Below are 23,562 nucleotides of genomic sequence, written 5' to 3'. Positions count from 1 at the left end.
ACGCACTCCCCTCTGTAGCGCCTTACAGAGGGGAGTGCCGAGCAGTTACCATTTCAGGCGGTGATGCAACGGGTCAGTATGTTCTCGATGGTGCAGCTGTATAACTTTTTGAGGATCTGAGGACCCATGCCAAATCTTTTCAGTCTCCTGAGGGGGAAAAGGTGTTGTCGTGCCCTCTTCATGGCTGTCTTGGTGTGTGGACCATGATAGTTTTTGGGTGATGTGCCTTGGCTATGCCGGATTAAGTGATATGACATGCTATTCTATAAAATCCTTTCTCCGTAATTAATATTACCTGATTGAGCTAATCATGTAAATGTAATTAACTAGAGAGTCGGGGAACCACAAAATAATATTTATAGAGCTGTTATCTTCTGAATAAACTCTTAAAGACCTAGTAATATTTTACATCAATAGCAGTCAATATTAATCGTCACCTTAATTCAGTCTCATCTGAAAGTTGTACATTCTCGGTTATCTTCACGAACCCTGGCTAACAAGTTGAATCAGCAATACAAAATTGGGTTTAATTATTTATTTACTAAATACCTAACTAATCACACAGAAGAATTACATATACAAAGAATTAATCATACCTTGATTACAAATTACATCATAAAGGAAAACGTCCCTAGCGGGCGGAACAGATATGACAGCTGGTTACACAAAAGAAAAGGGCTGGGTTTGAGTGAAAGAGCGGGAAGACTGAGGGACAAAGGGAGAAGCCATGCTATCGTAAATACAGTATCTTATGCATTCTAAATTACCGCCCATTTGGAAAAGTAAAATGCAATAAATATTTACTCTGAGCTGCGCTTCGGAAGGTTGGTGGTAGATGGAAGGCCATGTTGCCAAACCAAGTCCTTTGAAGAATGTCTCTGGTGGTCAATTGGATACGTTGTAGTAACGTCGTTGTGTGGTAGATGGGATACTCTGTCTGTTCTTTCCTAGCCCGCGTTTGCAGCGGCTGTTTCTAACTCAACGGCTAGGAGGTATCACTTCTGTAGTGAATAAGAGTTCAAAGTTCATACCATTCGCAACCAAAGCTCACGCTGAGGTTGGCTTAGTTCTGTAGTTGACATGTTAGTCCTTTTAACGCAGAGGCTGCATACCTCACGTACTTGGAACAGGAGGTTATATTGTAATCAAGGCTTTATATAGGAAGGGAGAGGAGGGCGTGTTTGAAAAGTATTATAACCCATGTCAGGGGCGGGCCACTGATTGAGCAGAGCCCCAACCTTATGAAAACCCAAATCTCTCATTTAGAAGCTAAAATTACATTTAATCTCTACACCAATAATTTTATATTCAAACATTGAAATTGAACAACAATTTCATGTGAATCCGATAACTCTGATGTGTAGACTTTCCACTGTAGAGTTTATGTCACCCTATCATTGAGGAGAATGTCTCAGATGACAACCGAACTGACATCATATTCATTAAGTACCACCGCATATGTTCAATTGGTCGGATTACCAGAATATAGTTCATTTCCCCCCACCTTCTGATGTTCCCAGAATCTCTATGTTAACCAAGGGGTTTTCAAATTTCACATCAGTAGGGTACAGAGAGGAAAAAGGGGGGAAGAGGTATTTATGACGGTCATAAACCTACCCCAGGCCAACGTCATGACAACACCAAGGAACTTGAAACTCTCTACCCGCTCCACTACATCCCCATCAACGTTAATGAGGGCCTGTTCAGCCTGCCTTTTCCTATAGTCCACAATCAGCTCCTTTGTCTTGCTCACTGGCACCACACTGCCAGGTCTCTGACCTCCTGCCTATAGGCTGTCTCATCGTTGTCGTTGATCAAGCCTACCACTGTTGTGTCATCAGTAAACTTAATGATGGTGTTCGAGTCGTGTTTGGCCGTGTAGTTGTGGGTGAACAGGGAGTACAGGAGGGGACTAAGCACGCACCCCTGAGGGGCCCCAGTGTTAAGGATCAGCGTGGCGGATGTGTTGTTAACTACCCTTACCACCTGGGGGCGGCCTGTCAGGAAGTCCAGGACCCAGTTGCAGAGGGCGGGGCTCAGACCCAGGGCTAAATGATGAGCTTCGAGGGTACTATGGTGTTGAATGCTGAGCTATAGTCAAGCTATATTGGGGTGGTAAGCAAATTGAAGTGGGTCTAGTGTGTCAGGGGGCGTAGCAGTGAAGACGTGTTTGTTTTGTCCTCTCGTGTACTTTTGTATTTTTCATATTTTTTGTATCCATATTTCAATTTATATTCAATCTCTTTTCGATTGTTTTATTCGATTATACCTTCCAGTAACCTGCCTCACCCAATGTGATACGGAATCGCTATTATTTTCAATTTTCGAACACATTCAAGAATCTCCAGGAGCTAACCAGCTAATTAGCTACAAGCTATTTAGTCATTGTTAGCCACTGCTAGCGGCTTTTACCTTCTGCACAGATACCAGCCCTGTTTTTAGCCTGGATAATACTCGCTAGTCTACCAATTTCGGACTGTCTCTCCACATCAATGCCGGATTCCTGCCGTAATCCCTGGACCACTACTTTTGATCTTCACAGCTAGCTTGCAGCTAGCTAGCTAGCTCACAGCTTGCAGCTAGCTAGCTCACAGCTAGCTAGCTCACAGCTAGTTAGCTCACAGCTAGTTAGCTCACAGCTAGTTAGCTCACAGCTAGTTTTCACTCACCGTGGCACCCAGTACCGAAGCTATCCCTGAGGCCCACCTCCCGGCCTACTCAGCTGTTCACCCAAACCCCACTCATACACGGCTAGAGCCCAAAACTCCACCGGATGCTTGCTGTAAACTCTGGACCTTGGCACCGGATCACCGCTGCTACCGATTAGATATAACGCCACTGCCACGAAGCTAGCACCAGTTAGCCGTGAGCCAGGCACATCTCCCGGCTAGAAAACTAAATTCCACAATACCTCTTTCACCATCTGGCTTGGATTCTCTGTCGACACGGCGCCCCGCCGCACCACCACGACTGGTCTGCCGACGAACACTCCATCCGCTGTGCCTTCATCCGGCCTCCGTCGGAGCAGACGCTCCTACTAGCTCAGGGCTACTAACTTTAAACGCTGTGTCGCTAGCGTAGTGGCGGCTCCCCTGTTCCATCTACTGCTGCCCCCTGGACACTATGATCACTTGGCTACATAGCTGATGCCTGCTGGACTGCCCATTAATCACGGTACACCATTCTGTTTATTTATTTTTTCGCGAACTCAGGCTCTGTGTATAGTTAATCCGACCCTCTCTGCCTAGTCATCGCCATTTTACCTGCTGTTGTTGTGTTAGCTGATTAGCTGTTGTTGTGTTGTTTTAGCTAGCTCTCCCAATCAACACCTGCGATTACTTTATTACTTTATGCCTCGCTGTATGTCTCTCTCAAATGTCACTATGCCTTGTATACTGTTGTTCAGGTTAGTTATCATTGATTTAGTTTACAATGGACCCCCTAGTTCCACTCTTCATACCTCTGATACCTCCTTTGTCCCACCTCCCACACATGCGGTGACCTCACCCATTACAACCAGCATGTCCAGAGACACAACCTCTCTTATCATCACCCAGTGCCTGGGCTTACCTCCGCTGTACCCGCACCCCACCATACCCCTGTCTGCGCATTATGCCCTGAATATATTCTACCACGGTCAGAAATCTGCTCCTTTTATTCTTTGTCCCCAACGCTCGAGGCGACCAGTTTTGATAGCCTTTAGCCGTACCCTCATCCTACTCCTCCTCTGTTCCGCGGGTGATGTGGAGGTAAACCCAGGCCCCGTATGTCCCCAGGCACCCTCATTTGTTGACTTCTGTGATCGAAAAAGCCTTGGTTTCATGCATGTCAACATCAGAAGCCTCCTCCCTAAGTTTGTTTTACTCACTGCTTTAGCACACTCTGCCAACCCTGATGTCCTTGCTGTGTCTGAATCCTGGCTTAGGAAGGCCACCAAAAATTCTGAGATTTCCATACCCAACTATAACATTTTCCGTCAAGATAGAACTGCCAAGGGGGGAGGAGTTGCAGTCTACTGCAGAGATAGCCTGCAAAGTAATGTCATACTTTCCAGGTCCATGCCCAAACAGTTTGAACTTCTAATTTAAAAAATTAATCTCTCCAGAAATTATTCTCTCACTGTTGCCGCCTGCTTACCGACCCCCCTCAGCTCCCAGCTGTGCCCTGGACACCATTTGGGAATTGATCACCCCCCATCTAGCTTCAGAGTTTGTTCTGTTAGGTGACCTAAACTGGGATATGCTTAACACCCCGGCAATCTCACACAAATCATCAAGGAACCCACCAGGTACAACCCTAAATCTGTAAACAAGGGCACCCTCATAGACGTTATCCTGAAGAACTGGCCCTCCAAATACACCTCCGCTGTCTTCAATCAGGATCTCAGCGATCACTGCCTCATTGCCTGTATCCGCTACGGGTCCGCAGTCAAACGACCACCCCTAATCACTGTCAAACGCTCCCTAAAACACTTCTGCGAGCAGGCCTTTCTAATCGACCTGGCCCGGGTATCCTGGAAGGATATTGACCTCACCCATCAGTTGAGGATGCCTGGTCATTCTTTAAAAGTAACTTCCTCAACATCTTAGATAAGCATGCTCCGTTCAAAAATGCAGAACTAAGAACAGATATAGCCCCTGGTTCACTCCAGACCTGACTGCCCTCGACCAGCACAAAAACATTCTGTGGCGGACTGCAATAGCATCGAATAGTCCCCGCGATATGCTCAGGGAAGTGAGGAACCAATACACGCAGTGGGCAAAGGCCAGCTTTTTCAAGCAGAAATTTGCATCCTGTAGCACTAACTCCAAAAAGTTATGGGACACTGTAAAGTCCATGGGGAACAAGAGCACCTCCTCCCAGCTGCCCACTGCACTGAGGCTAATCGAAAACTTCAACAAGCATTTCTCAACGGCTGGCCATGCCTTCCTCCTGGCTACTCCAACCTCGGCCAACAGCTCCACCCCCCCCACATCTACTCGCCCAAGCCTCCCCAGCTTCTCCTTTACCCAAATCCAGATAGCAGATGTTCTGAAAGAGCTGCAAAACCTGGACACGTACAAATCAGCTGGGCTTGACAATCTATTTCTGAAACTATCTGCCACCATTGTCGCAACCCCTATTACCAGCCTGTTCAACCTCTCTTTCATATCGTCTGAGATCCCCAAGGACTGGAAAGCTGCCGCGGACATCCCCTCTTCAAAGGGGGAGACACCCTGGACTCAAACTGTTACAGACCTATATCCATCCTGCCCTGCCTATCTAAGGTCTTCAAAAGCCAAGTCAACAAACAGATCACTGACCATCTCAAATCCCACCGTACCTTCTCCGCTGTGCAATCTGGTTTCCGAGCCGGTCACGGGTGCACCTCAGCCACGCTCAAGGTACTAAACGATATCATAACCGCCATTGATAAAAGACAGTACTGTGCAGCAGTCTTCGTCGACCTGGCCAAGGCTTTCGACTCTGTCAATCACCATATTCTTATCAGCAGACTCAGTAGCCTCGGTTTTTCTAATGACTGCCTTGCCTGGTTCACCACCATATATCAATGATGTTGCTCTTGCTGCGGGCGATTCCCTGATCCACCTCTATGCAGACGACACCATTCTGTATACTTCTGGCCCTTCCTTGGACACTGTGCTATCTAACCTCCAAACGAGCTTCAACGCCATACAACACTCCTTCCGTGGCCTCCAACTGCTCTTAAACGCTAGTAAAACCAAATGCATGCTTTTCAACAGTTTGCTGCCTGCACCCGCACGCCCGACTAGCATCACCACCCTGGATGGTTCCGACCTAGAATATGTGGACATCTATAAGTACCTAGGTGTCTGGCTAGACTATAAACTCTCCTTCCAGACTCATATCAAACATCTCCAATCCAAAATCTAATCTAGAATCGGCTTTCTATTTCACAACAAAGCTTCCTTCACTCACGCCGCCAAACTTACCCAAGTAAAACTGACTATCCTACCGATCCTCGACTTCGGCGATGTCATCTACAAAATGGCTTCCAATACTCTACTCAGCAAACTGGATGCAGTTTATCACAGTGCCATCCGCTTTGTTACTAAAGCACCTTATACCACCCACCACTGCGACCTGTATGCTCTAGTCGGCTGGCCCTTGCTACATATTCGTCGCCAGACCCACTGGCTCCAGGTCATCTATAAGTCCATGCTAGGTAAAGCTCCGCCTTATCACAGTTCACTGGTCACGATGGCAACACCCACCCGTAGCACGCGCTCCAGCAGGTGTATCTCACTGATCATCCCTAAAGCCAACACCTCATTTGGCCACCTTTCCTTCCAGTTCTCTGCTGCCTGTGACTGGAACGAATTGCAAAAATTGTTGAAATAGGAGACCTTTATCTCCCTCACCAACTTTAAACATCTGCTATCTGAGCAGCTAACTGATCGCTGCAGCTGTACATAGTCCATAGGTAAATAGCCCACCCAATTTACCTACCTCATCCCCATACTGTTTTTATTTATTTACTTTTCTGCTCTTTTGCACACCAGTATCTCTACCTGCACATGACCATCTGAGCATTTATCACTCCAGTGTTAATCTGCTAAAATTGTAATTATTTGCCTTTTGCACACAATGTATATAGACTACTTTTTTTCTATTTACTCTTTTTTTCTACTGTGTTATTGACTTGTTTATTGTTTACTCCATGTGTAACTCTGTGTTGCTGTCTGTTCACACTGCTATGCTTTATCTTGGCCAGGTCGCAGTTGTAAATTATAACTTGTTCTCAACTAGCCTACCTGGTTAAATAACGGTGAAATAAAAAAATAAAAGGTAGAGGTGATATGATCCTGACTAGTCAATTCAATTCAAGGGCTTTATTGGCATGGGAAACATGTGTTAACATTGCCAAAGCAAGTGAGGTAGATAACATATAAAGTGAAAATATAAAGTGAAATAAACAATACAAATTAACAGTAAACATTACACATACAGACGTTTCAAAACAATAAATACATTACAAATGTCATATTATATATATATATATATATATATACAGTGTTTTAACAATGTACAAATGGTTAAAGGACGCAAGATAAAATAAATAAGCATAAATATGTGTTGTATTTACAATGGTGTGTGTTCTTCGCTGGTTGCCCTTTTCTCGTGGCAACAGGTCACAAATATTGCTGCTGTGATGGCACACTGTGGAATTTCACCCAGTAGATATGGGAGTTTATCAAAATTGGATTTGTTTTCGAATTCTTTGTGGATCTGTGTAATCTGAGGGAAATATGTCTCTCTAATATGGTCATACATTGGGCAGGAGTTTAGGAAGTGCAGCTCAGTTTCCACCTCATTTTGTGGGCAGTGTGCACATACCCTGTCTTCTCTTGAGAGCCATGTCTGCCTATGGCGGTCTTTCTCAATAGCAAGGCTATGCTCAATGAGTCTGTACATAGTCAAAGCTTTCCTTCATTTTGGGTCAGTCACAGTGGTCAGGTATTCTGCCGCTGTGTACTCCCTGTTTAGGGCCAAATAACATTCTAGTTTGCTCTGTTTTTTTGTTAATTGTTTCCAATGTGTCAAGTAATTATCTTTTTGTTTTCTCATGATTTGGTTGGGTCTAATTGTGCTGCTGTCCTGGGGCTCTGTAGGGTGTGTTTGTGTTTGTGAACAGAGCCCCAGGACCAGCTTGCTTAGGGGACTCTTCTCCAGGTTCATCTCTCTGTAGGTGATGGCTTTGTTATGGAAGGTTTGGGAATCGCTTCCTTTTAGATGGTTATAGAATTTAACGGCTCTTTTCTGGATTTTGATAATTAGTGGGTATCGGCCTAATTCTGCTCTGCATGCATTATTTGGTGTTCTACGTTGTACACAGAGGATATTTTTGCAGAATTCTGCGTGCAGAGTCTCAATTTGGTGTTTGTCCCATTTTGTGAAGTCTTGGTTGGTGAGCGGACCCCAGACCTCACCACCATAAAGGGCAATGGGCTCTATGACTGATTCAAGTATTTTTTGCCAAATCCTAATTGGTATGTTGAAATTTATGTTCCTTTTGATGGCATAGAATGTCCTTCTTGCCTTGTCTCTCAGATCGTTCACAGCTTTGTGGAAGTTACCTGTGGCGCTGATGTTTAGGCCAAGGTATGTATAGTTTTTTGTGTGCTATAGGGCAACAGTGTCTAGATGGAATTTGTATTTGTGATCCTGGTGACTGGACCTTTTTTGGAACACCATTATTTTGGTCTTACTGAGATTTACTGTCAGGGCCCAGGTCTGACAGAATCTGTGCATAAGATAGTCTCTAAAAGCACTAGTGTCTAAAAGCACTTCATGATGACAGAAGTGAGTGCTACGGGGCGATATTTAGTTCAGTTACATTTTCTTTCTTGGTTACAGGAGCAATGGTGGACATCTTGAAGCATGTGGGAACAACAGACTGGATAGCGAGAGATTGAATATGTCCGTAAACACTCCAGCCAACTGGTCTTTGCATGCTCTGAGGCCGTCTGGGCTGGCAGCCTTGCGAGGGTTAACACGCTTAAATGTCTTACTCACGTCGGCCATGGAGATGGAGTGCCCACAGTCCTTGGTAGGCCCACCCGTGTCGGTGGCACTATGTTATCCTCAAAGCAGGCAAAGAAGGTGTTTAGCTGGTCCGGAAGCAAGACGCCGGTGTCCGCGACGTGGCTGGTTTTCCCTTTGTAGTCCGTGATTGTCTGTAGACCCTGCCACATACAGTGGCAAGAAAAAGTATGTGAACCCTTTGAAATTACCTGTATTTCTGCATACATTTGTAATTAAATTTGATCTTCATCTAAGTCATAACAATAGACAGTGTGCTTAAACTAATAACACACAAATTATTGTATTTTTCTTGTCTATATTGAATACATAATTTAAACATTCACAGTGTAGGTTGGAAAAAGTATGTGAACCCCTAGGCTAATGACTTCTCCAAAAGCTAATTGGAGTCAGGAGTCAGCTAACCTGGAGTCCAATCAATGAGATGAGATTGGAGATGTTGGTGAGAGCTGCCTTGCCCTAGGAAAAACATTCACAAAATTTGAGTTTGCTATTCACAAGAAGCATTGCCTGATGTGAACCACGCCTCAAACAAAATAGATCTCAGAAGACCTAAGATTAAGAATTGTTGACTTGCATAAAGCTGGAAATGGTTACAAAAGTATCTCTAAAAGCCTTTATGTTCATTAGTCCACGGTAAGACAAATTGCCTATAAATGGAGAAAGTTCAACACTGTTGCTACTCTCCCTAGGAGAAGCCGTCCTGCAAAGATGACTGCAAGAGCACAGCACAGAATGCTCTATGAGGTTAAGAACAATCCTAGAGTTTTAGCTAAAGACTTGCAGAAATCTCTGGAACATGCTAACATCTCTGTTGACGAGTCTACGATACGTAAAACACTAAACAAGAAATGTTGTTCATGGGAAGACACCACGGAAGAAGCCCCTGCTGTTAAAAAAAACATTGCTGCACGTCTGAAGTTTGCAAAAGTGCACCTGGATGTTCCACAGCGCTACTGGCAAAATATTCTGTAGACAGATGGAATTAGAGTTGAGTTGTTTGGAAGGAACACACAACACTATGTGTGTAGAAAAAGGCACAGCACACCAACCTCAAAACCTCATCCCAACTGTAAAGTATGGTGGAGGGAGCATCATGGTTTGGGGCTGCATTGCTACCTCAGGGCCTGGACAGCTTGCTATCATCAATGGAAAAATGAATTTGCAAGTTTATCAAGACATTTTGCAGGAGAATGTTAGGCTATCTGTCCGCCAATTGAAGCTCAACAGAAGTTAGGTGATACAAATGGACAACGACCCAAAACACAGAAGTAAATCAACAACAGAATGGCTTCAACACAAGAAAATAAGATTTCTAGAGTGGCCCAGTCAGAGTCCTGACCTCGACTTGATTGAGATGCTGTGGCATGACCTCGAGAGCAGTTCACATCAGGCATCCCAAGAATATTGCTGAACTGAAACAGTTTTGTAAAGAGGAATGGTCCAAAATTCTTCCAGACCATTGTGCAGGTCTGATCCGCAACTACAGAAAACATTTGGTTGAGATTAATGCTACCAAAGGAGGGTCAACCAGTTATTAAATCCAAGGGTTCACATACTTTTCCCACCCTGTAGTGTGAATGTTATTAGTTTAAGCAGACTGTGTTTGTCTATTGTTGTGATTTAGATGAAGGTCAGATTATACTTTATGACCACTTTATGTAGAAATCTAGGTATTTTCAAAATGTTCACAAACCTTTTCTTACCACTGTGTGTCTCGTGTCTGAGCCGTTGAATTGCGATTCCACTTTGTCTCTATACTGACGTTTTGCCGGTGTGATTGCATTCGGCCAGACTCAATCATGGACATTCTTACTGACACTTGTGGCTGCTTTACGTAATGTATTGTCTCTACCTTCTTGCCCTTTGTGCTGTTGTCTGTGCCCAATAATGTTTGTAACATGTTTGGCTGCCATGCTGTGTTGCTATCCTGTTGTTGCCATGTGGTGTTGCTACCATGCTTGCTGTGTTGTCTGTCGTTTTAGGTTTCTCTTTATGTAGTGGTGTGGTGTCTCTCTTGTCGTAATGTGTGTTTTGTCCTATATTTTTAATCCCAGCCCCCATTCCAGCAGGATGACTTTTGATAGGCCATCATTCTAAATGATAATTTGTTCTTAACTGATTTGTCTAGTTAAATAAAATAAAAAATACTGTTCGACTGAACGTTCAAATGGGCAAAACGAGTGACCTAAGTGACTTTGAGCGTGGTATGATCGTTGGTGCCAGGCAGGCCAGATCTAGTATTTCAGAAACGTCTGCACCTCCTTGGGCTTTTCATGCATTCACTACAGTGTCTAGGGTTTACCGTAAGGGGTGCGACACAAAAAATAAAAAAATCCAGTCAGCGGCAGTCCTGTGGACGAAAATAGCTTGTTGATGAGAGTTGGAAGGAGAGTGGCAAGAATTGTGCAAGCTAACAGGAATAGCTTGTTGATGAGAGTTGGAAGGAGAGTGGCAAGAATTGTCCAAGCTAACAGGTGGGCCAAAACAGACAAATAACTGCACAGTACAACAGTGGTGTGCAGAACGCACAACTCATTGATCCTTGTCACGGATGGGCTATTGAAGCAGAAGACCACACCGGGTTTAATTTGTATCAGCTAAAAACAAAAAGAAGCGGCTCCAGTGGGTACGCGATCCATTGACACATCCTGCCTGGTATCAATAGTACAGGCTGGTGGCGGTGGTGTACAGCCGTCCAATCGCATCAACTGCGTGATGCAGTCGTGTCAGCATGGACCAACATCCCGGTGGAATGTTTTCGACTTGTTGAATCCATGCCCAGACGAATTCAGGCTGTTCTGGAGGCAAAGAGGGGTTCGACCCGGTACTAGACGGTTGTACCTAAAACTGGCCGGTGAGTGTTCATTTGCACTCTCATTCCACTCCGCCATCACCACACATACATCATCTGTGCCATCACTGGGAATCTGCTCCTGGGCATGTGGCAGCTGCTGTGTGTCTGTCCTTCTGCAGCCTGTGTTGTGGCCCTGGCATGTGGCAGTATAATGGATCCATTCATTACCATGCAAGTCCTAAGAAACACATCGCATTTGTCACTTACTTCTCATTCAGAAACACATTTACACTTGACAGTTTCCCCAGATATTTTCATAATTCTGTATTGTGTATTATGGTTACATATTGGTTGAACTTGGATATTGATAGTGATTTAAGCAATAATGCCCGAGGAGGTGTGGTATATGGCAAATATACCACGACTAAGGGCTGTTCCTAATCTTGACGCAACACGGAGAGCCTGGACACAGCCCTTAGCCGTGGTATATTGTCAATATATCACAAACACCCGAGGTGCCTTATTGCTATTATAAACTGTTTATCAACGTAATTACAACAGTAAAAATAAATGTTTTGTCATACCCGTGGTATACAGTATTATTAAATGTTGTTTAAAAAGTTGGTTGTTCGAGCCCTGAATGCTGATTGGCTGACAGTCGTGGTATATTTAAGCAATAATGCCCGAAGGGGTACGGTAGATGGCCAATATACCACTGTTAAGGGCTGTTCTTAAGCACTACGCAACGTGGTATATTGGCCATATATCACACCTCCTCGGGCCATGTTCTATATTTGAGTTACTTTTGTAAGCAAAAGTTCCCCCACATTATTGGCATTGTTTAATTCAATTTTCGTAATAGCAAGTTAGGCCTGATGGTTTGGTTAGCTGAACTAGCATGTATGTTTGATTACCAAGGCAACTACTGTAGCTAAACAGTAGCTAAATGTCCTGACTACATTATAGGTATCACCAAAGGGAGGAATTAGGTCAGTCACACATATTGCTGACCTAAAAAGGACCATATAGGATATCTGAAGGAAAGGGTAGGCCTATGTGTTTTTTGTCTCATAATGAAGTGCAGTACATTTCTGTCATTATGTCTTCAGACATTCATCAAACATACATGCTTTCCACTGAAGCGCAAATTCTGATCGTGAGCCTCTATAACAGTAATAGGCTACCCTTTCTCATGCGCTCACTGCTGTATTTCTCCCATTTCTCCGCTAGGAAGCTGTGTTGTTCTTTGTTTCTGGGACAACACGATGCAGGCTCTGTGCCTCCGATTGACAGACATTTTTTCTCTCCATTGCTCTGGTTTACTACTATTATCAACCAACATAAGGATAGTTTTGTGGACAGTTCTCTGTTGCAATAATTCGGACTATCAAAACACGGGCACTGAAGGGAGTCACCCACAATCTTTTTTTGTCAATAATAAAAAAACATTCACAGGAGAAATCACCGTCGTAGTTCCCCTTCGGAAACCATTTGTCTGCTTTTCAATTAGTAAGTAACATTAGCTACATTTGTTGTTTTCCAGCTAGCTAGCAAGTTATGCTATCAGGAATAACCACATTAGCTAACGCCAGCTAGATGCCAATTTGTTTTACTTGCTAAGTGATTTAAAACAGCCAACGAAGGAACGTTTTAAGTGTTCTCAGTTTACGAAGATTATGAATATCCAAAGGACACTGGGTAAGGTGAACCTTGATGGATTTTTCCATGTTTTCATTGTGGAATTGGGAGTCAGCGAGGCCCTAAGAACAGAAGCGTCCCAGGATTGCACCATGGCACATTTGTCACAGATAGAACAAGGGTTAGTTATAAACATATTTTGTTGTGTCCCGAGTAGTTAACGTTACCCGTAGTTATCTAGCTAGTGAACAGATATGTGCTTGCTTGTCTTAACTAAATGCTATCGTATTTGCATCATACTATTTATATGCACTACAGTATTTCAGCCAGCCAAATTATTGCAATGCCTACATCTCCAGTTTCCATTCCTTTCACACAATCCACTTCATTAAGCTAACGTTAGTTTGCATTCACTGATTTAGCTGACTAACGTTAGCTGTCCTCATGAGCAGTAAATGTTAGAGAATGTTTTAATATCATAAACTCAAATCCTAAACAATCATATTGTGTATTTTGACAGGTAACTGCCAAAATAAAGGAAACACTTGGGTAAAGGAGTGATACAAGGTATTATGAAAGTATTTGCTTTTAATTAAGCATTTAACATCCCATCATGCTTATGGTCAAGTATAACAATGCCCAGATTACCATTTTTGGGGGGCTATCATGGCTAGAAGAAGAGATCTCAGTGACTTTGAAAGAGGGGTCTCAGAGGAGCATAGAGGGTTTAAAGTGTGTGTCAGTCAGTCAGTCAGTCACCTGATCTCAACCCAATTGAACACTTATTTAGATTATGGAGCTGTGTCTGAGAGCGTTTTCCACCACTAACAACAAAATACCAAATTATGGAATTTCTTGTGGAAGAAGGGTGTTGCAGCCCTCCAATAGAGTTCCAGACACTTGTAGAATCAATGCCAAGTCGCATTGAAGTTGTTCTGGCGGCTCGTGGTGGCCCAACACCCAATCAAGACACTACACCATTTGACTTATTTTGGCAGTTACCTGCAGTTGACAGGAATTTGTTCATAAAGCCATCTAGCAGCACGTGCCTGATTTTAGTCAGCAACACAAACCAAGAAAGCTGCTAGAGCAATGTTGTGATGTGATGGTTCACCGTTTAATAACGCCACACTGTAAAGATGTATTTACTATCAATAAGATGCAGAGACTTAAATTATCTCACATAGTATATTATGAAAGTTCACATGTGCCAACAAAGTTTTCACAATAAAATGGCAAGTAAGGCTAGTTTATCGATAATTATGGAATTATAGTGCCTTTTTATCATGAATGTGCTCAAAATATGTTCTGGCTGTCATTCCTACGCTCTGCCAGCTAAACAGTGCAAAATTATTGATGGTGTTCATAAGATGTCCAAGCATGTCTTTGTCAAGAATGATGACATTCTCATGTAACACAGACTGCTCTGATATGTCCAAAACATTTTGGCTGCTTTAATGCCACTCTGTCATAAATCTAAACTGAGAATCCATAAATATTCCTCTTTTCGTGCTCTTGGATTTATAGGTTTCAAAATATTCCGGGTCAGGAGTTTGTTCACACTTTGGTTGACTCTTTCCCATAACAGAACAGCTTCAGACGACAGCCCATGAATTGGCCGGTGAGGCTGAACAGAACTCACAACCATGTTTCCAGATGCGTGTCAGATGCGCTTATCGTTCAATAGAAATGTTTTGGACCGCTGCCTATGGCTTGAGAGATCACAGAGATGGTATTCTGAAGGTTTGCACTTCAGTTGGCCTCCTACTCACATGATGTCCCAGAGCGTGCCAAAGTGAACTGATTGTTGTGGTTAAAATGCTCCCCCATCTTTTGAAAACGTGCACATTATCAATACTGTGAAGCCAATCATGTGGATGGATCAACAATTTTAAATTAGTATATGTTCGGTAATGGGCCTACTTTACGTAAAGTGTTACCTGTGCAGCAGCGTTAATGTTGGTTGTCAATTGCAAAAAAAAATAAAAAAAATATGAAAAGCTGATTAAATTGTTGCTGGCCAAAATGACCGGCAGAAAAAACATCCATTGAAAAATAATGCTGTTTATTCATGGATGGAAATACCAGTTGATGTACAGTGCATTAGGAAAGTATTCAGACCCCTTGACTTTTTCCATATTTTGTTACAGCCTTATTCTAAAATATTGATTGAATTATTTTTTGTTCCCCATCATCAATCTACACACACAGCAAACTTTTTTTTTCAACAAATGAATAATAAAAAATCAGAAATAACACATTTACGTAAGTATTCAGACCCTTTAATCAGTACTTTGTTGAAGCACCTTTGGCAGCAATTACAGCCTTGAGTCTTCTTGGGTATGACGCTACAGGCTTGGCACACCTGTATTTGGAGAGTGTCTTCCATTCTTCTCTGCAGATCCTCTCAAGCTCTGTCAGGTTGACTGGGGAGCGAAGCTGGGGAGCGAAGCACAGATGTTTTCAGGTCTCTCCAGAAATGTTAGATCGGGTCAAGTCCGGGCTCTGACTGGGCCACTCAAGGACTTTCAGAGACTTGTCCCGAAGGCGCTCCTTGGCTATATTTATCCTACCATTTCTACTGTTCTGCGTGCCAGTTACGATTTTCATGTAACGTTTTTTTTTCTCAAAATTGTCAAGTGGTTAATCAAAAAATCTGTAAGCAGTAAATTACTAATTAATACATGCATTAACAGAAATGTACAGTGGGGCAAAAAAATTATTTAGTCAGCCACCAATTGTGCAAGTTCTCCCACTTAAAAAGATAAGAGGCCTGTAATTTTCATCATAGGTACACTTCAACTATGACAGACAAAATTAGAAAAAAAAATCCAGAAAATCACATTGTAGGATTTTTAATTAATTTATTTGCAAATTATGGTGGAAAATAAGTATTTGGTCAATAACAAAAGTTTATCTCAATACTTGTTATATACCCTTTGTTGGCAATGACAGAGGTCAAATGTTTTCTGTAAGTCTTCACAAGGTTTTCACACACTGTTGCTGATATTTTGGCCCATTCCTCCATGCAGATCTCCTCTAGAGCAGTGATGTTTTGGGGCTGTTGCTGGGCAACACGGACTTTCAACTCCCTCCAAAGATTTTCTATGGGGTTGAGATCTGGAGACTGGCTAGGCCACTCCAGGACCTTGAAATGCTTCTTACGAAGCCACTCCTTCGTTGCCCGGGCGGTGTGTTTGGGATCATTGTCATGCTGAAAGACCCAGCCACATTTCATCTTCAATGCCCTTGCTGATGGAAGGAGGTTTTCACTCAAAATCTCACGATACATGGCCCCATTCATTCTTTCCTTTACACGGATCAGTCATCCTGGTTCCTTTGCAGAAAATCAGCTCCAAAGCATGATGTTTCCACCCCCATGCTTCACAGTAGGTATGGTGTTCTTTGGATGCAACTCAGCATTCTTTGTCCTCCAAACACGACGAGTTGAGTTTTTACCAAAAAGTTATATTTTGGTTTCATCTGACCATATGACTTTCTCCCAATCTTCTTCTGGATCATCCAAATGCTCTCTAGCAAACTTCAGACGGGCCTGGACATGTACTGGCTTAATCAGGGGGACATGTCTGGCACTGCAGGATTTGAGTCCCTGGCGGCATAGTGTGTTACTGATGGTAGGCTTTGTTACTTTGGTCCCAGCTCTCTGCTGGTCATTCACTAGGACCACCCGTGTGGTTCTGGGATTTTTGCTCACCGTTCTTGCGATCATTTTGACCCCACGGGGTGAGATCTTGCGTGGAGCCCCAGATCGAGGGAGATTATCAGTGGTCTTGTATGTCTTCCATTTCCTAATAATTGCTCCCACAGTTGATTTCTTCAAACCAAGCTGCTTACCTATTGCAGATTCAGTCTTCCCAGCCTGGTGCAGGTCTACAATTTTGTTTCTGGTGTCCTTTCACAGCTCTTTGGTCTTGGCCATAGTGGAGTTTGGAGTGTGACTGTCTGAGGTTGTGGACAGGTGTCTTTTATACTGATAAGTTCAAACAGGTGCCATTAATACAGGTAACGAGTGGAGGACAGAGGAGCCTCTTAAAGAGGAAGTTACAGGTCTGTGAGAGCCAGAAATCTTGCTTGTTTGTAGGTGACTGAATACTTATTTTCCACCATAATTTGCAAATAAATTCATAACAAATTCTACAATGTGATTTTCTGGATATTTTTTCTCATTTTGTCTGTCATAGTTGAAGTGTACCTATGAAGAACATTTACATTTACATCTTTTTAAGTGGGAGAACTTGCACAATTGGTGGCTGACAAAATACTTTTTTGCCCCACCGTATGTAACCAAATGACAAGATTAACAGTACATTTAATACTGATGACATATAATTGGGAATTGATTAAAAAAAAAAGCCCACCACAAGTCGCCACGAGCGCGATGGGACAATAACATCCCGGCTGGCCAAATCCTCCCCTAACCCGGACGACGCTGGGCCAGCCTGGGATCGAACCTGGGTCTGTAGTGACGCCTCTAGCACTGAGATGCAGTGCCTTAGTCCTCTGCACCACTCAGGAGGCCATTGTCTCAACATGTTTTAATTATTCTCAAGACATATTATCTTTACACATTTTAGATGGTTTTCACTGACATCTGCAACTCAATAATCAGCTATGCCTATTGCCACGGGCGCTGCACAAATTGCAGGCTTCCCAAATAGGCATAAGCCTACGAGCTTGTGATTTGAAACACTCCACAGCAATTTTTTTTAAATAAGCTAATGTTCCTCGATTCCTCTGTGGCTAAATCATGATTTCTGGTAAAGTATTTTTAAATATTTTATTTATTTCTGTATTGACAGGAGTAGTTATATCATTTTAGCACATTTATTTTATTTTACTTCCCTATTGGACCCAACGCCAAAGTCATTTCTCTCCTGTTCGATTGGTTTTCATATCAACTTTCTTTTGTTGTCCAGAAGCCAAAGGCATAATCCTAGTTATTTTAGCAACCCATCCTAAATGTTGCATCTTTAGATTCCCCCTCTTTCTAAGTTTCTAACAGAGATTTTCATCTCTGTCACGTATGGAACCGATATCCGTTGCTCTGTTTAGATTGGTGCTTTCCTGCGAATTGCATTTTGGTAAATGTTTGAAAGTGACGTTTTAGTGGCTGCTTCATTACATGAGTTGCATGTTCTGTTAAGATGCATTACCAGAATCTAAAAGTGATTTCTGTAATTGTGAGTAGAGTGGGTGGATGCTCTAATTGGTTATGCACCCAATGCATTTGGGTCTGGTAAATTTCTCAAATGGCCTGTAAATTAAAAATCTTCCCGGTCACGTAGTCTGGCGCCACATTTGACTAACGGATACCCTGCTGCCTAGTAGCACTGTTATTACATTGATATATAGTGCTTTAGTAATTGCACTGTTATTACATTGCTATATAGTACTTTAGTAATTACACCGTTATTACATTGCTATATAGTACTTTAGTAATTGCACTGTTATTACATTGCTATATAGTACTTTAGTAATTACACCGTTATTACATTGCTATATAGTACTTTAGTAATTACACTGTTATTACATTGCTATATAGTACTTTAGTAATTACATTGTTATTACATTGCTATATACTGCTTTAGTAATTACACTGTTATTACATTGCTATATAGTACTTTAGTAATTGCACTGTTATTACATTGCTATATAGTACTTTAGTAATTACATTGTAATTACATTGCTATATAGTACTTTAATTACACTGTTATTACATTGCTATATAGTACTTTAGTAATTACATTGTTATTGCATTGCTATATAGTACTTTAGTAATTGCACTGTTATTACATACTAATGAATTTGAGTGGTTTGTGTCAGTTATTTAAATGTTTATTTCCATCTCCATTGAAACCCCCATAACCTCTGGATCTCTGTCTCCCACAAGGCCAATGGTCTGTTCATCCATGGGATGATCAGAGTTAAAGACTGATGGAGGAGGAGGCATGTTAAAAAAACCTGACCCCATCTTCTCCTTTACGTCTGCTTGTTCCAGACAGCTGCTACCACTACCTTCCCCCTTCACAGTGTCCCCAGTTTGCAAATGGCTCCTGAGTCCTGACCCTCTGTTTGGCCCTCCCTGGGGATGCTGGGAAAGGCAGGCAGACGGGCCAGAGTGAGGCCCATCTGAATAACCCCCTTCTCCCTTGTTGTCCCCCTCCTATGTCACCCCACGGTAATCGTCAGTGGTCATTTGATGCCACATGGGAACGTTCTCCTCTATCCCAGAGTTCTGTGTGGATAAGGGGATGAAAGGGTTGGGCGGGGACCCATTGACGAGTATGGTCGGTCTATGGGCTCTTTTCACTACCTGCTGTAGCCCTACATTGATTTGTAAGTCTTAGTAGCCATGGTATTAGCATGCAACTTTTGACTGTGGAAAGTTTTGTTCTATCACTTTCTTCTGTGTTTAAAACAACTTAATATAAAGGTGCTTTCTGCTTTGACGTAAAAAATAAACAAGCCATTTATTTGCCATTTCATTAAAGGGTATCTCAAGCGCACTCTTCCCTGGGTTGTGTTGGGTGAAATTAGATCCATGAATCATCTCAGTGAGTTGTTCAACTCCTTCCCTGGGGTAGTAGGAGGTAAAAACTGACAGATGGCCCAGAAAGGGCCTGCTATTACCATTATTGTCATTAGTTTTATAACGTGTGTTCAGATGCAGCAGGCACACACATTTAAGGCTTCCAGGAAGACAGGAAGAGGAGGACGACAAATGGGAGAGGGAGGGTTGGTTGAAATTGCCAATAACACTTTTACTGACACCGATGTGCCCTCCACTCACTCACTCACTCACTCACTCACTCAGTCAAGCACTCTCTAACATTCTATCTCTCGCTCTGCTCCCTCATTCACTCACTCTCTTCCTCCTCTGTTCCCAGAACCAGGTCATTGAACAGGAGGATTATGGGTTGTCACTGTCACAGTAGTCACTAGGCTTTGGTTCAGTGCTCCGTTGTCTCTGATTTGTCTGTCCCACTCCCATCATGCTTATGGGTCACAAATTATTACTGTAATTGGTTCAGGGAGGCAGGCAGCGCTTTTTCTTTTCCTATGTTTTTATTTTTTTTACCTCTGACCTGGAAGTTGAAAAAATTCACCAATCCTACACTGCTGTTCAAAAAATGTTATTGAGGGCCTCCCGGGTGGCGCAGTGTGCCATCAGAGTCCCTGGGTTCGCGCCCAGGCTCTGTCGTAACCGGACGCGACCGCAGTGCCCTAGCCAAGGTTGCCAGGTGCACGGTGTAGCCTCCGACACATTGGTGCGGCTGGCTTCCGGGTTGGATGCGCGCTGTGTTAAGAAGCAGTACGGCTGGTTGGGTTGTGTATCGGAGGACGCATGACATTCAGCCTTCGTCTCTCCCGAGCCTGTACGGGAGTTGTAGCAATGAGACAAGATAGTAGCTACTACAACAATTGGATACCACGAAATTGGGGAGAAAAAGGGGGTAAAATTTAAAAAAAAAATGTTATTGGTTGTGTACATGTACATGTATTTTGCAGGTGCAGTGAAATGCTTCTGTTTCTAGCTCCAACACTGAGTGTACAAAACCTTAGGAACACCTTCCTAATATTGAGATGCATCCCCTTTTGCCTTCAGAACAGCTTTAATTGGTCAGGGCATGGACTCTACAAGGTGTTAAAAAGTGTTCCACAGGGATGCTGGCCCATATTGACTCCATTGCTTCCAACAGTTGTGTGAAGTTGGCTGGATGTCCTTTGGGTGGTGGACCATTCTTGATACACGGGACACTGTTGAGCATGAAAAACCCGGCAGCGTTGCAGTTCTTGACACGCTCAAATTATTGTGCCTGGCGCCTATTACCATACCCTGTTCAAAGGCACCTACGTCTTTTGTCTTTCCCATCCACCCTCTGAATGGCACACATACACAATCCATTTCTCAAGCCTTTAAATTCCTTCTTTAACTTAACCTCTCCTCCCCATCATCGACACCGGGTATTCCCAAACTAAGGTACAATGCCGTCGGGGGTACGCCAAAAAAAAATGTGATTCACATTTAAAAAAATATTTATTACTTTACTTTTTTTATACATTTTTTTTATACATTTATAAATTGTATAGTTTTTTTTTATACATTTCTTTACATCTTCAAACAGTACATTTATATTTTGCAACAGGGCTATACATTTGGGTGAGTTTTTTTTCTCGCCTGAGTAGCTTCGTTTCACTGCCAAAAGTAAAATGAAACCATCTAGTATTCAGCAAAACAACAACACCATGTCAAATACAGGTAGCCTCGTCAAATAATTAACATCCAATCACATTAACCGTTACTCTCTCACAGGAAACCTTCACTCTTGCGCAGATATTTAGAAACTAAACATGACAATTTGAAAAATAAGCCACGGGAGTTTTTTGAGCGAGAATTAAGACGACTTTCGAGTAGTAAGACGCATAAAAGCATCAGATACCATTAATAAGAAGGGGTTAGAAGCATCTTATATGGTGAGCTACCGAGTGGCTAGGACAGGCAAGCCCCATACTATTGTGGAGGATTTAATTCTTCCTGCTGCCGTGGATATGGATGGGGCAATGCTGGGGGAAAAGGCCCAAAAAACTATACAGACAATCTCTTCATCAAACAACACTGTTTCACGACGCATCAGTGACATGGCAGGAGATGTTTTGAAACAATTACTGCTTCGCATACAAGCCAGTAAATTATATGCGTTACAGCTGGATGAGTCAACAGATGTGGCAGCCTGGCACAGCTCCTGGTATATGTCCGTTATGTTTATGGGGGGTCAATTAAGGAAGACATCCTCTTCTGCAAACCACTGGAAACCAGGACAACATGAGAGGATATTTTTTAAAGTACTGGACAGCTTTGTGACATCAAATGGACTTTGGTGGTCAAGATGTGTTGGTATCTGTACTGATGGAGCAAAAGCCATGACAGGGAGACATAGTGGAGTGGTAACACGCGTGCAAGCAGTTGCTCCCGATTGCACTTGGGTACATCCACCGAGAGGCTCTTGCTGCCAAGGGAATGGTTAACTTTGTTAATATACTCTTGTGTATTTTCTGCACAATGCAATGATATGGGTAGCGACCATGTAACGCTTTTACAACATACAGAAGTGCGCTGGTCATCAAGGGGCAAAGTATTGACACATTTTTTTGAATTGAGAGACAAGCTTAAAGTTTTCTTTACTGACCATCATTTTCACCTGTCTGACTGCTTGCATGTTGAGTTTCTCACACGACTGGCCTATCTGCATGATGTTTTTTCTTGCCTGAATGATCTGAATCTAGGATTACAGGGACTCTCTGCAATATAGTCAATGTGCGGGACAAAGTTGAGGCTATGATTAAGAAGTTGGAGCTCTTCTCTTTCTGCATTAACAAGGACAACACACAGGTCTTTTCATCATTGTATGATTTTTTTTTGTGTGCAAATAAACTCAAACTTACGGACAATGTCAATTGTGATATAGCGAAGCACCCGAGTGAGCTGGGTGCGCAATAACGCAAGTACTTTCCCAAAACGGACGACGACAAACAACTGGATTCGTTATTCTTTTCATGCCCTGCCTCCAGTCCACTTACTGATATCTGAACAAGAGAGCCTCATCAAAATTGCAACAAGCTGTTCTGTGAAAATTGAGTTGAATCAGAAGCCACTGCCAGATTTCTGGATTGGGCTGCACTCAAGAGTTTCTTGCCTTGGAAAATCGCGCTGTTAAGACACTGATGCCCTTTGCAACCACGTACCTATGTGAGAGTGGATTCTCGACCCTCACTTGCATGAAAACTAAATACAGGCACAGACTGTGTGTGGAAAATTATTTAAGACTGAGACTCTCTCCAATACAACCCAACATTGCAGAGTTACAGTGGGGAGAACAAGTATTTGATACACTGCCGATTTTGCAGGTTTTCCTACTTACAAAGCATGTAGAGGTCTGTGATTTTTTTTATCATAAGTACACTTCAACTGTGAGAGATGGAATCTAAAACAAAAATCCAGAAAATCACATTGTATGATTTTTAAGTAATTAATTTGCGTTTTATTGCATGACATAAGTATTTGATCACCTACCAACCAGTAAGAATTCCGGCTCTCACAGACCTGTTAGTTTTTCTTTAAGAAGCCCTCCTGTTCTCCACTCATTACCTGTATTAACTGCACCTGTTTGAACTCATTACCTGTATAAAAGACACCTGTCCACACACTCAATCAAACAGACTCCAACCTCTCCACAATGGCCAAGACCAGAGAGCTGTGTAAGGACATCAGGGATAAAATTGTAGACCTGCACAAGGCTGGGATGGGCTACAGGACAATAGGCAAGCAGCTTGGTGAGAAGGCAACAACTGATGACGCAATTATTAGAAAATGGAAGAAGTTCAAGATGACGGTCAAACACCCTCGGTCTGGGGCTCCATGCAAGATCTCACCTCGTGGGGCATCAATGATTATGAGGAAGGTGAGGGATCAGCCCAGAACTACACGGAAGGACCTGGTCAATGACCTGAAGAGAGCTGGGACCACAGTCTCAAAGAAAACC

At 42.8% G+C, this 23,562-nt stretch overlaps 1 protein-coding gene and 1 long non-coding RNA gene across 7 annotated transcripts in view; one reads left to right on the top strand and one right to left on the bottom strand.

The window, feature by feature from the left end:
- Positions 1-12,421: 12,421 nt before the first annotated feature.
- Positions 12,422-23,562, top strand: part of LOC110507887 (CUE domain-containing protein 1) — a 51,916-nt gene continuing 40,775 nt past the window's right edge. The window contains exons 1-2 of one of the 6 annotated variants that reach the window (XM_021588280.3): positions 12,611-13,181; positions 13,521-13,567. The gene's annotated coding sequence lies outside the window, so the exon portion shown is untranslated. Of the gene's footprint in view, positions 13,182-13,520; positions 13,568-23,562 lie in introns of all 6 variants that reach the window. The other 5 variants (XM_021588279.3, XM_021588276.3, XM_021588278.3 and 2 more) reach the window with 5 other exon arrangements.
- LOC149971291 (uncharacterized) lies at positions 23,019-23,292 on the bottom strand. Its single transcript, XR_016492479.1, has 2 exons — positions 23,201-23,292; positions 23,019-23,168 (listed from the first exon to the last, which is right to left on the bottom strand). It is a non-coding gene; the product is annotated as an uncharacterized LOC149971291 (long non-coding RNA).

Source organism: Oncorhynchus mykiss, chromosome 27, assembly GCF_057628025.1.
Source record: "Oncorhynchus mykiss isolate SJ-2025 chromosome 27, ASM5762802v1, whole genome shotgun sequence".
Lineage (NCBI taxonomy): Eukaryota > Metazoa > Chordata > Actinopteri > Salmoniformes > Salmonidae > Oncorhynchus > Oncorhynchus mykiss.
Note: the sequence above shows the minus strand (reverse complement) of the source record. Positions and strands in the feature narration are given on the sequence as shown.